We start from the raw sequence: 13,231 nt of genomic DNA, 5'->3' as shown, positions 1-13,231 counted from the left end.
TGTTGTATATAAATGGCAGGGGACATCCTTAAATGATAGAATGTCATTGGAGCAACTGAGCCAGGTGGATATCTGGGGGAAGAAGATTATCTCAGACAGACAGAATATATATCAGAACCAAAGAGCTGCCTCATTCTTTTTAGTGATGGTGTCTATTCCATTGACTGTTACACCACAATTTGTTTTAACCATTCCTTACCATTGGGCATATAGGTTGACTAGTATGAACAGTGCTTCAGAGAAACGTTATAGTTAATAGTTGTATTTCATTCATAGTTCTTTTTATTAAAATCCTTAATGTAGCTACCATTGTTGCATGTTTAGGTGATTTTCCAATTTTTCTCTATTATAAATAATTCTTAACATGTAATTGTACGTACTTTTTGTGCATCTCTGACTGTTTGCTTGGCCTAAATTCCTAGAAGTAGCATTGTTAAATCTAAAAGTAATAACATTTTTAAAAGATTTTTCATCTGTATTTATTGGGAAGTTGTATTTCAGAAGGTTTGCAGAAGTTTCATAGCTGCTGTCAATATAAGTGCTAGTTTTTCTCTACCCTTGTCCATATTGGTTATTACTGTTTTTTAAAGTTTTGCTAATTTGATAGCTAGAAATTGTTATGCGTACATGCTAAGTCACTTCATTCATGTCCAACTCTTTGCAATCCTATGGACTGTAGCCCTCCAGGCTCCTCTGTTCATGGTATTCTCCAGGCAAAAATACTGGAGTGGGGTGCCATGCCTTCCTCAAGGAGATCTTCCCTACCCATGGATCAAACTCACATCTCTTATTACTCCTTCATTGGCAGGCAGGTTCTGCCACCTGGGAAGCCCAGAGGTTGTTACATCATTGTTTCATTTTGCATTTCTTGTACTAGTGAAATTAAGCATGTTTAGTGTTTTTAACTGGCCATTTCTTCTTTTGTCAATTGCCTGTTTTTGACCTTTATGCTTTTTTCTGGGGGTGGGGGATATGATATTTTTGCTTCTTATTGATTTATAGTTATGATAGTTAAAGAAATTAACATTTTGTCATTACAGGTTTTTTTTGAGTTTAGCATTTGCCTTCTAATAAATAAATATCCCCTTTTATTTTTGGGGGGTAGGATCAGGGAGCATGTTTTAAAAATGTGCAGGCCAGTCTTTTAATATTATTGAGATAATTACATTTGTTTTCTTTTAGTTTTTATATGGTTTTGTTTTTTCACCTGACTTTATAGTTTTGAAGGATATGGTATAGAGAGGAATTGAACTTTTTTCTTAAATATTTAAATCTTTTTTGCCTGTGCCGTGTATTGAATAATGTACCTTTTTGTTGGTTTGATGTTTTTATCATGTGCTGTTGACTTTTTTTTTATTCGTACACCCAATATTTGTTTTCTAGGTTTTCTGACATTTCTTATTTTGACTTATTTGTCTGTCTACCATATTTTACTGATTTCAAGCTACATATTTTTTGCACTTCAGCATCTTTACATTTGGAATGCATCTTAAAAAGCAGCTGTTGCCTTAATGAAAGTTGAGTTCTCCTTGAGAGGGTTTGAGTTTTCTTCTGCCAGTCACTGGGAGGCACTGCTGGTCTGAGTCTTTTGAAACTAACTTCTCTTCTTGAGATTTTCTTGGCCTGTGCTGATCAGTGTGCACTCAGGTCATAAAATCTGCAGGCTGGTGGGGCTGGAGGCACCAAGTCAGTAACAGGGAATTTCTCCCCCTTCCTGTTGTCAGGGAAGTGGTCTGCAGCATCTTTGCTTTCTTTTCTGGAGGAAGCATTATTATTTTTATTATTATATTTTTACCCTCATTGAGGCTGTTTGGGATTTGATATCCCCGCTTTTTGTGAGGGTCTCTGTCGCCTTTTAGACTCCCTACACTAGGCATCTTTTCTTTGCATGATGCATAAAACAGTGTTGCATCTTACAATTGACGCTTAGATTTAGTGAAAGTTTTTAATATCTGGTGTCCAATTTCTTAGTATACCATAGTCTTGCCTATTATTCCAAATGAATTTTGAAATGATTTAAATTCCCCTGACATTCTTTGTGCACAGAACAAAGCAGAACAAACAAAATCCAAACCATAGCAGTTCTAGGACTGTGACATCGTCTGCTGTGAAAAATTAAGACCCTTTCATCTTACACATGATTTGTTCACTGTAATTGTTTGATTTCTTCTTATACGTGGTTGTAAAATTTAGGCAAGAGCAAGAGCTTATAGTTCATAACAGTGTACTGACACTATAAAATAATTTAAAATCTTAACAGTCCTTCTATACATGGTTCATTCAAGCATCGACAGTTTTGCTGAATTTTTTTTGTCCTTTAATTTTAGAATTTCTCTTTAAAAAGCCTCAGATTAACCTGACAGACAATTCACTTTATGTTTTATCTTTTATTTTTTGTCCTCATTTTGTTGTGAAGATTTGTAAGCTCGTTAACCTCACTGAACGCTCCCTGATGCCCTTCTGTCCCTGAAGGCAGAAGGCCTGAGGACTTCTGTTCACGGGCCGTTTTCTTCCACGCAGTTTGCAGTGTTTGTTTGTCGCTTGACAGTGTGTTCTTTTATTTCAGAAAGGAATGACAGTGAGTTTTTGTGTTATGTCTGTAAGTTTGTAAAGTTGACCAAGGATTCTTTTTTTCTTTTCAAGACTCTCTTGTCTTTACAGAAGCTTGCAGTCTAAATTACAGTGCCGGGAAAATCCTTGGAGGACATTCCCAGTCCGCTCCTGGGATGGATGACAGAAAAGTGATTCAGTGTTGTTCCTGTGCTGTCATTCTCAGATGTAGGGGTTCATTTTAAAGAAAACATGCAGAACAGAAAGACAATGAAAAAAATCACTACCACATTTGGACTGTGTAGATGAGAAAAAGAGATGTTTAAAATGATGCAGTTTAAAACTCCTCAGATCAGTTTAATTGTATAGTTGTCAAAGTAATATGTGATATCAATGAAAAATATTTGTAGCATGCAAACGGTTGTTTCTTTTTCCTAAAAAACTATTGTCAGTGGTCTGTTAAACTTGCATTTTAAAATTAATGTAGTATGTTCTACAGACTTCTCAAGAAACCATAATAATACAGTTTTTTAAAAATTTATGTTCAACTTTTTAAATGTGAATTATAGTTTGGGCTGCTTTAATGCAAGGTTATTTGTATTTGTTAAGCGGAAGTAACCAAAATCACTTCGTTCCAAGGTCTGCTGTGGTCTTGTGGGTCCTTCTAGGCTATCGCTGGGAGGAAAGTGGTGAGGGGAAGTGAGACGCTCCTCACTTCATGGAAGTTTTGTGAATGCTCTCCCAACGTCACTTCCGCTAGCAGCTGGGAGCAAACAAGAAGTTTCTCCATTTTGTCACCTATGGTAGCTGTGCGATCGCCTTATTGCTGAAGTTGCAGTTAATATGAGAACCACAGTAGAATTTTTTTGGGTTTTGGGTTTTTTTGCCTTGTATTAATTTCACTTATACCAAAGTATTGGAAAGTATGAACTGTATGAACTTCTAGACTGTAGCTCTACTTCATGAAAAGACTGTTCTGTGATATTTTACTTTGTTTTACTGTAACTTCAGATTATCTAAATATTTTCCTAATACTACATGGGAATGCTGATTTGCTTTTGTTATGCAGTAGGAACATTTTACACTGTTTACATAGTTCTCATGGAACATAGAATTTTTTGAAAGTCAACATATGATACACATTTTTTGTGTATATATATTAGTGTGAATAAAATAGTAACATCAGTACATTTTTCTAAAGCAGAAAACTTCTGTAATTTTCTTGTCTTCCTTAAAAGTATTCTTTTGAGTTCAGTGTTCATTTACTTTTCATTGTGAGCACCTGCTCTACAGTTAATGTCTAACTATAGCATCTGCTCCTGATAATAGAATTAGGACAGTAGAGCTTTTGAACTGCAGCTGGCCCCAAACAGCATATGTTCCAACCACCTTATTCTGCATCCAAGGACACGACACTAAATGCCTTTCTCAGGCTGCTGGTGGAGATCTGGGCTGGAGTACGGTTCCACCCACTCCCTTTTGGCCTTCATTTCTCGACACCAGTGCTATTACTTTTCACTTAATTTCCTCCTAACTCCCCCAACTGATGAAATAAAGAAAAATAAGAGTTATTTATGTATATTTTAATAAAATCCAGTTTGATTTTTCAACATACAACTGGTTTTGTCTGTATTATTCAACCTATGTCTTCTGAACATTGAGCAGAGGAGAAGAAACCCTTGAACCAGTGTCCATAGTAGAAACATACACCAGCGCAGTTTTAGGAATCTTGTGATTTTAAGACTTCAGAAGATACAAAGTAGAATTTGGGGCATGTATTTATATCCCTCTTCAGTTTCTTAAAGAAAAGAAAACCTAAAGTCAAAATGGTAAGTAGGTCTGAAGGCAGAGTCTCTTTATTAGCGTATTGTTCACCCTGCCTTGCACAGTCTTGTCACAAAGTAAGGCGCTTTGCAAATATTTGTGAATAAAACAATTTAAAAAATCAGAAGTAGAATTAAATAAGAGACCTTAGAATCTGTTCAGATTTACAAATTACGTATTTTCTTTAATTTTGCATTCTTTTTAATATATTTATTATTCTTGTCTGCACGGGTGTTTGTTGCTGCTCCTGGGCTTTCTCTAGTTGTCGTGCAAGGGCTTCTCATTGTCGTGACTTCTCTTGTTGCAGAGCATGAGCTCTAGGTGTTCAGGCTTCAGTAGTTGCGGCCCACGGGCTTAGTTGCCCTGAGGCATGTGGAATCTTCCCAGACCAGGGATCAAACCTGTGTTCTCTCCACTGCAAAGGTGGATTCTTAAGCCCTGGACCACCAGGAAAGCTCCCCATTTTAAAATTTTAGATGAGAGTATAGCTGTTGAGTAAAGCTTGACCTCCTCCTCTTCCCCAACAGCTCGTCCTCTCTTAGGACCCTCCTACCCAGCCCTAACCTGGATTGATGCTCTCATTTTCTTCCGATGAGGGAAGTCAAGTCTCTAGTGATTCTGAAGTTGTTTCATATGCAGAGTTTGGGACTAAAGTTAAAAAGCGTCAGTGTCTGAAATTGAAGGTCAAAGAGTTGTCGTAAAACTGATAAGGACAACCTAGGTCTGGTGTGTTAATGTGGCCGTAGTGAAAGGAAAGTTATCTTCCAAGTCTGTTGGGCTTGTGTGTTTTGTGATTTCACCAGATAAGGATATTTCTCAACACCAGAGTGTGGCTGTGGTATTGATACAAGGAAACTTCACACAGATCATATTGATTTTTGAGGTGAGTATTGAATATGTTATTGGAAAGGTGTGCTTTACGTAAACCCTTGAAAATGAGGACATAGAGTGTAGACAGCACTATCCTGGCAGGGATGATCCTCTATTCAACATAGTGACTCACAGCACTGTAAATAGAGTGCTGGAGATGAGGACTGTCCTGGAAATTCCAGAGTCGTTGATCTTGGTATTTATTTTACTGTTGTTTCAGGTTTTTGACTTGAGGTGTCTAACTACCTTAGTGTTGAGCCTCATCATTTCACTTAGCATCATTCTCTTGGTGACTTGTTTCCCATGTAGATCTTCCCGTCTGGGAAGAGGGTGCCTTGAGCTGCAGACACTGAATGCTCTGATTTTATTCCAAGTTAATGGTTCTCATTGTGACAATAATTTGGCACTGGTTAGTATGAGTTATTAATAGTTCCCCAGGGTGGGTCCTCTAAGGCGAGTTGATAGAATTTAGTTCCTTTATGAGTTATGACAAACCTAGACAGCATATTAAAAATAAGAGACATTACTTTGCTGGCAAAGCGTCTGTCTAGTCAAAGCTGTGGTTTTTCCAGTAGTCATGTATGGATGTGAGAGTTAGACCACAAAGAAGGGTGACCGCCAAAGAATTGATGCATTTGAGCTGTGGTGTTGGAGAAGACTCTTGAGAGTCCCTTGGACTGCAAGGAGATCAGTCAATCCTAAAGGAAATCAGTCCTGAATATTCACTGGAAGGACTGATGCTGAAGCTGAGGCTCCAATAGTTTGGCCACCTGATGCGAAGAGCCGACTCATTAGAAAAGACCCTGGTGCTGGGAAAGATTGAAGGCAGGAGGAGAAGGGGACAACAGGATGAGAAGGTTGGATGGCATCACTGACTCCATGAACATGAGTTTGAGCAAGCTCTGGGAGATGGTGAATGACAGGGAAGCCTGGTGTGCTGCAGTCCCTGGGGTCACAAAGAGTCAGACATGACTGAGCAACTGAAAAACAACGAGCTGAGGTGCTGATGTGGCGACTCTGCTCTTGTCCATCTCCCTGCCAAGCACTGGATGGACTGTCAGTTGACTTGTCTCCTTGCCATTTCTGTAAGACTTCCATCAGGTATCGGTCTTTCTCTGGTATTTCACCTCTAAAGTGAGCTTACCAAAATCTTGACAGTATGTTAAAGAGCTCTGGTGCCCACCTGCCTTTGTGTCCAGGCTCTCTACCTTAGCTGTGGGTCCCATGCAAGATCGATTTCTCCTAAGCTCTTGGCAGAGTGTTTCTGGTCAGTTTCCTCTTTCATGAAATTCCTCAACCTCACAGTTGTTATGAAGCTTAAACGAAAATATGAGTAAGGAGAATATAGGAGTTCTGGGCTATAGTAAGCACTCAGAACGTTAGCTAATTATCAGTACTGTTGCTCTTTTTATCATGAGCACTCAGATTCAGGGAAGACCCACGTCTTTGTGCCACTTGCAGTCCTCCCTAGGCTGTACTCGGCCAGGTTTCTTGTCTCTGAGGGATGCCGGGAGGGCTGAGCACCCTCCACAGACGCCAGGTGTCTGTAGGTGTGGAGGCCTAGAGGTGCAGGTGACTGGGCAGGACACAGGAAATGTGGAGCCAGTTGGGGTGGGGCTAGGGGCGGGGGGTGGTAGTGTTCATGAATCTGCATGCAGGTCAGTGGGACTCTTAGAAAGCACCTTCAAATAACTTCTACGTGCCCTGATTCTCTAAGCTCCTTTTGGTATAAGGATTGAAAAAACATGTTTTCCTTCCCAAATTCTGCCCTTTTTTCTCCCTGATATTTTATTTTCCTGCTTTAAAACACCAACTCTGCTGCAGATTTTCTCAAACCTATTGGCCCCATGGACAGAGGAGGCTGGCGGGCTCCATCCCATGGGGTTGCAAAGAGTCAGACACGACTGAAGTGACTTGGCGTGCATGCAGCATCGGCCCCAGAGCTCTGAGAATGACTTCATGTTGTTAACACTAGTGGGCGCTCGTGAGACAGTGCATCCTCTTCGTTGAATGCTTCCTTCCTGCAAGTCTCAAAGCAAGTGAAACGCGTTTGGACAGTATTCACACTTCATGACAGTAAGCGGTCACAGGATATGTTTAATATAGGAAGCCTCAGAGAAACCTGTAGAACAGACCAAGGATGAGTGAGGACGCATCCTGGAGACAGCAGCCAGTGCTGCATATTTGCTAGGGGCTGAGCTGCAGTTCAGGTTCACAGGTGGAATCGGTGTACCTGGGGTGACCCACTGTGTTTTTCTTTCACGTATCCTGTTAAAGAGCGACTTGAAAAGTTTTATCGTAGAGATGTTCATATACTCCAAAGTGTGGAGAATGGTGTAATGAATTACTATGGATGGAGCCCTGCCCTCGCCTCTGGTGGTGCCAGGGTCCGCCTCTCTGTAACCTAAAAGACAGGTGAGCAGTGGTAGCCAGAGCCAAGCGGAGAGAGAAAGTGCATTCATGCCGTGGGAAGACTTGAGCGGGGAAACGGCATCACACAGTGGGGCAACTGGAAGAGAGTAAGTTGTGCATGAAACACAATAAGAGCTGTTTGAATGTGTTGAGTACGGTTTTCATTAAAATTGTTTTAAAGGCAGCATTTCTAGTGGTGCTTTTTCTTCTTATAAGCCACTTGCTGGCATTCACTCTTGCTGAAAGGAACATGGTTTGGAATATTGGAAAGTGCTCACTACCAACTAAGAGGAAATCCTGTTTTCCTGTGCTTCTCAGAGCCTGTGCCCAGCTGTATCTCTGAGACCTGCCTGCTTCTCTTTCCAAGGAATGTTTATTAGTCAGGAGATGAAAAACTGTTTGGGAGAGCACTTCTCTTGGAGAAGCTTCACGTCAAGGAGGCTATAATAGTTCTGAATGTTACTCCTTAGAATATAACGGGAGAGGAATTTGTGTTTTTTTGGGGTGTGGACTGTGTTTCAGGTGCTGTGCAAACTATCATGTCTTAACAGAAACCCCATGGGAGTCGGTTTATTCCATTTTACAGATGAGAGAACCAAAGCTCACAGAAGCTAGCCATCTTGCCAGGGCCACACAGTTAATGGCAGAGAAGACTAAAGTGTACTTAAGACTCAAAAATAAGAAATATCTACTGTAGAAAGATATTTGCAAATTGCCTCTTTTTGAAACACCTAGGCAGTCACAACACTACCTCCCCCTGCTTTTTTTTCCCCCTCCCACGAGCAAAAGCATTTTCAAAGGAGCCTTTGAAAGAAAAGGGTAAGTTTTAGAAGGTGTGGATTATAATTTGCTTTGTTGTTTGCACCTGGAGTGCTGCTTCTTTTTAACGCAGAGGGTGAAAGCCTCTTGTTAGTGGAGATTCCCAAATATTGTTCTGAATAGGACCTAAATGTTTGCATAACTACCCTTTGAACTGAAAAGAGAAATAAACGGCAAGATGATCTTCTGTCCTTAAAAAAAGAGTGTGGAGGTGTCCTAGCTTGTGTGCCCATCTGAATGTCTCAGTGACTGCTCCCAGGTTTTATGTTTCCCTGGGGTTGTTTCTCCATTCTCACTGCCATCACCCTGGCTTTCCTTTAGCCCAGGCCCCGGAGACACCATGCCAACTCTGCAACCCTCCAGCATCCTCTGCCCTCCCAGCTCTCCGGAGGCCGCCCCTGCCTCCCCTCTCCCTGTAGGGGGCTTTCTCTGGTTCAGAATTTCCTGTCCTCCTCTCTCTGCTGCCCCAGCATCTCTGCCGCCTTTCCTGCTGCTCCCTCCGTATGAACAAAGCTGGCTATTCATTCTCCCAGTTTGCTGTTCCTTTATTACCCTTTCCCAACCTCTGCAGGAGACCAGAGCCTTGGGCTCCCACCTTCTCCGCAAAGCCTCTGCCTCCAGAAAGTCTAAGTGGGGCTGCTTCTCCAGTGCTGCTCAGTGATGTTGAATCGACATTTTACCCTGGTTTGGTTGCAGGTGTCTTAACTCAAAGAGCACCGTTCAACGGGAGAATGACTAGCACGGGGTTCCAGCCTCCTCATCAGAGGGAGGCAAAGCCCCAGGGCACAGAAAGGCCGATAAGAACCCCTTTCCTCTCCTTTTCCCCGAGGCCAGCGGCCTCTGCCTCGCTGTCCTCCACCTGCACCCCTCCCCAAACACAGCGGGAACGTGAGTTTCTCATCTCACAGCTACATCTTGACCCTCGTGGGCATCCATCAGGTAAGAGGAAGGTTTCATGTGTTGATTTCAGCAAGTGGCTGGCGAGGGAAGGAGGTACATGGTTCTACACATGCAGTTACCTGGTGAGGTGTCCTTTATAGGCTGGAAGTTCGTGTTCATATTAAGGATCTGGATTTAATGCTTTCTATTCCTCCTATTTAATAAAAACATCTTATCACAAAACTTCCTGTGAAAAGGTACATAATAAAATCCCCTCCCCGCTCAAAGTATCAGTTCAGTCCAGTCGCACAGTTGTGTCCGACTCTTTGCGAGTTGTGCCATGGACTGCAGCACGCCAGGCCTCCCTGTCCATCACCAACTCCCGGAGTTACTCAAACTCATGTCCATTGAGTCTGTGATGCCATCCAACCATCTCATCCTCTGTCGTCCCCTTCTTCTCTCGCCTTCAATCTTTCCCAGCATCAGGGTCTTTTCAAATGAGTCAGCTCTTCGCATCATGTGGCCGAAAGTATTGGAGTTTCAGCTTCAGCATAAGTTCTTCCAATGAATATTCAGGACTGATTTCCTTTTGGATGGACTGGTTGGATCTCCTTGCAGTCCAAGGGACTCTCAAGAGTCTTCTCCAACACCACTGTTCAAAAGCATCAATTCTTCAGTGCTCAGCTTTCTTTATGGTCCAACTCTCACATCCATACATGACTAATGGAAAAACCATAGCTTTGACTAGATGGACCTTTGTTGGCAAAGTAATGTCTCTGCTTTTTAGCATGCTGTCTCAGTTGGTCATAGCTTTTCTTCCAAGGAGCAAGCGTCTTTTAATTTCATGGCTGCAGTCACCATCTGCAGTGATTTTGGAGCTCCCCCAAAATAAAGTCTGTCACTGTTTCCATTGTTTCCTCATCTATCTGCCATGACGTGATGAGACCGGATGCCATGATCTTAGTTTTTTGAATGTTGAGTTTTAAGCCAACTTTTTCACTCTCTTTCACGGTCATCAAGAGGCTCTTTAGTTCTTCTTCACTTTCTGCCATAAGGGTGGTGTCATCTGCATATCTGAGGTTATTGATATTTCTCCCAGCAATCTTGATTCCAGCTTGTACTTCATCCAGCCTGGCATTTCACATGCTGTACTTGCATATAAGTTAAATAAGCTGGGTGAAAATATACAGCCTTGACGTACTCCTTTCCCGATTTGGAACCAGTCTGTTGTTCCATGTCCAGTTCTAACTGTTGCTTCTTGACCTGCATACAGATTTCTCAAGAGGCGGGTCAGGTGGTCTGGTATTCCCATCTCTTTAAACTGTAATTTTCCCAAAGTATCATTCCCCAAAATATCACCTCAGGTCAAAATACTTAATTTCTTTAAATATCTGTGATACCTTTTATTAGATAGACTTTTCTGGATACCATCCAGAAATTCTTAACTTGTCTGTTTTGAAGGTTTCTGTCATTTTCATTAGAAATTCTTTAGGTAGGTCATGGGTATGAGAGGGAGGGAGTTGATTTTATTCAGCATTCGGTAGGCCAACTCTCAGTCTTATAATTCAAAACATACACTTGTAATAGAAAGTTGTTTATTGTTTGAGGCTGTGCCTCATTTCTTTTAGCTCAAGTACCTTTCACTGAACTTGCATTAAAATTCATTTTCTGATGCCAGTTTTCATTTTTCAACAAATTTCAGAATCAAGCCCTCAATGCCTCCACTTTTTTCCCTCTTTTCCCAGTCAGTTTTGTCAACACCTGAGTCTACTCAGGCTGTGGTCTTTGGATGACAGTGTGTGATTATCTCCCTCTATCCTTACTTATTGCCTGGGGCCTGTGGAATTTTATTCTCTTGAAAATGACAGTATTTTGCCAACTGAAAATTAGAGTTTACCTCGACTGTACACGATGAGTTTTGAATGGGTGAATTTGAGTCTCAGTCCCCTCCAGATGAAATCTGTCAAGATGAAGGTTTCTGAATCCTTGGGCATCAATAGTTGAACATGTGCTGCTTATCTGCAGAGAATTAAATCCAGTCTTCTGGCTGGATTGTAGAGTCACATCTGTCATCACTTTCTTTGGAGCTAAAAGAAGAGCATGAAGTCTCCTCTTGGCATATCTTAAAGTTTTGGAAAGAACTTTCTTGAATTGCAAGAGTGAATGTGTGCAGTTAGCTGGAACTAAATTCCCATTTGCCAGGCCCCAAAGGGAAATGAATATTTAAAGAAGTTTTTATTTTATAGCTGTTGTTTAGCTTTGCAAAATGCAGATCCCAACCAACTTTAAAGTGTTCAGTTTTATTTTTTTGTTTTTGAATTTTATTTCATTTTAAGAGTGTCACATCTAAAGAAAAGACACTTTTTCATAAAGACATATTTAGTATGGTGAAATAGAGAACAAGATCAATTTTTCTTAAAACTGCTTTAAGGCAAGAAAACATTTCACAAAAATAGGAGTATATATGCTTTAATTTCTATAAACAATGTGTGTGTTAACAGTATTTGGCTAAAATGTCCATTTCACATTAATCAATTTCACAGTTTTAATTTTTGCCTGGAATTAACTGTCCCATCCTTTTTAGCTGTGAAAGAAATTACTCCACCGATTTTTCTTTGATGAATTTTTAGCAAGTTAAAATATCTGAAAAGGTCATGAACAGATAAGTCACTAAAACAGACTTATACACTTGAAATAAAATGTTCATCCTCATTACTTACCTTAAAAAAACAAATTAAAATGTAAAAGAGGGACTTGTTTTTTAACTGCTCATAATGCCAAGTTTAAAAAAAAGATTGGCATGAAAGCTCATCCATTGCTGGCAGAAATATCAACTGATGCTTCTTTTCCAGAAGACAATTTGGTGTAAGATGTATCAAGAGCTTTAAAATGGTCTGTACCTTTTAACCCAGTAATTTCACTCTGAGAAACAGAGTCTTTAAAAAAATGGACAAAGATTTATATATCCTGGATTGTTCATCCTGGGAGAGTTACAGAGTGAAAGTGTGGATACAAATGTTCAGGGTAGTTTAAACAAAATTACATGGTCAGTTTGGGAAAAAGTTGGAGGAGAAGTGGGAAGAAGACTTGGAAATTCACAAATTTCTAGTTTTGGCCACGAAGAGTCTTATTGGACAATAAAAGCCCATGGACAGTTTGACATAAGTCTGTATTTCTGTAACTATAAGAACAGCCCAGTTGTATCACTGCCAGGCAGGCTGGCAGCACTACCTGTACAAGGTCAGCTTGTCAGACAGGGTCGCTATCCTAGCACAGATGCCACTAGCTACAAATAGCCCAGTCTGGGAGATCAGTGGACATGCATAGCTTGAACTGTGGCTGGAGCTGGGGGCACAGGAATCCTCCTAACAAGTCCTCGGCAATCTGAGGATCAGAAAGGGGAGGGGGCCTGGTCAGGATCGCAAATAGTGACAAGACCAGCGTTGCTATCTCCTGAGCCCAAGTTCATTTGTGTCCATTTTGAATCCCAAGGAGAATAGCTTCTTTATATGTAACTCTGGCATTTGTGACATCAGAATGGCATTGGCTGATGCCACTCGGCTGATGATGGTATCGGCTGATGCTGATTTCAGCATCATGGAGTGACCTATCCAAGATCACATTTTAAGTAACTGGTGGCATTGTGGTCAGAGTAAAGAAAATTTTTTAAAAAATGAGATGAAAATTCAAGCTTTTAGTTTTCCTCCAATGTTTGGACAAAGTCTTGGAGGTTGCCGACCAATATTCTTTCTTTAGTGGATTTGGAAGAGAGAAGAGTGTGTTAGTATCTAAAAAAAAATCCTCCTATTCTTCACATGTGGCTGTGTTTCCCACAGTATCCTTCCCTTGTCTTTTTCTGCCTCATGTAACTGTTGAT

General features: G+C 40.8%; 1 protein-coding gene across 16 annotated transcripts in view; it reads left to right on the top strand.

The window, feature by feature from the left end:
• The window catches only part of SEC23IP (SEC23 interacting protein), a 115,173-nt gene that overhangs the window by 35,725 nt on the left and 66,217 nt on the right, over positions 1-13,231 (top strand). For 5 of the 16 annotated variants that reach the window (XM_081535733.1, XM_081535709.1, XM_081535659.1 and 2 more), the window contains exon 19: positions 2,662-4,164. The exons of 6 other annotated variants lie outside the window; for them this stretch is intronic. The gene's annotated coding sequence lies outside the window, so the exon portion shown is untranslated. Of the gene's footprint in view, positions 1-2,643; positions 4,165-13,231 lie in introns of those variants that run through there. 5 more of the 16 variants (XM_081535719.1, XM_081535654.1, XM_081535700.1 and 2 more) reach the window with 1 other exon arrangement.

Source organism: Giraffa tippelskirchi, chromosome 2 (genome assembly GCF_054371585.1).
Source record: "Giraffa tippelskirchi isolate mGirTip1 chromosome 2, T2T-mGirTip1v1.2.pri, whole genome shotgun sequence".
Lineage (NCBI taxonomy): Eukaryota > Metazoa > Chordata > Mammalia > Artiodactyla > Giraffidae > Giraffa > Giraffa tippelskirchi.
The sequence above is the reverse complement of the archived record's forward strand: the minus strand, read 5'-3'. Positions and strand labels throughout refer to the sequence as shown.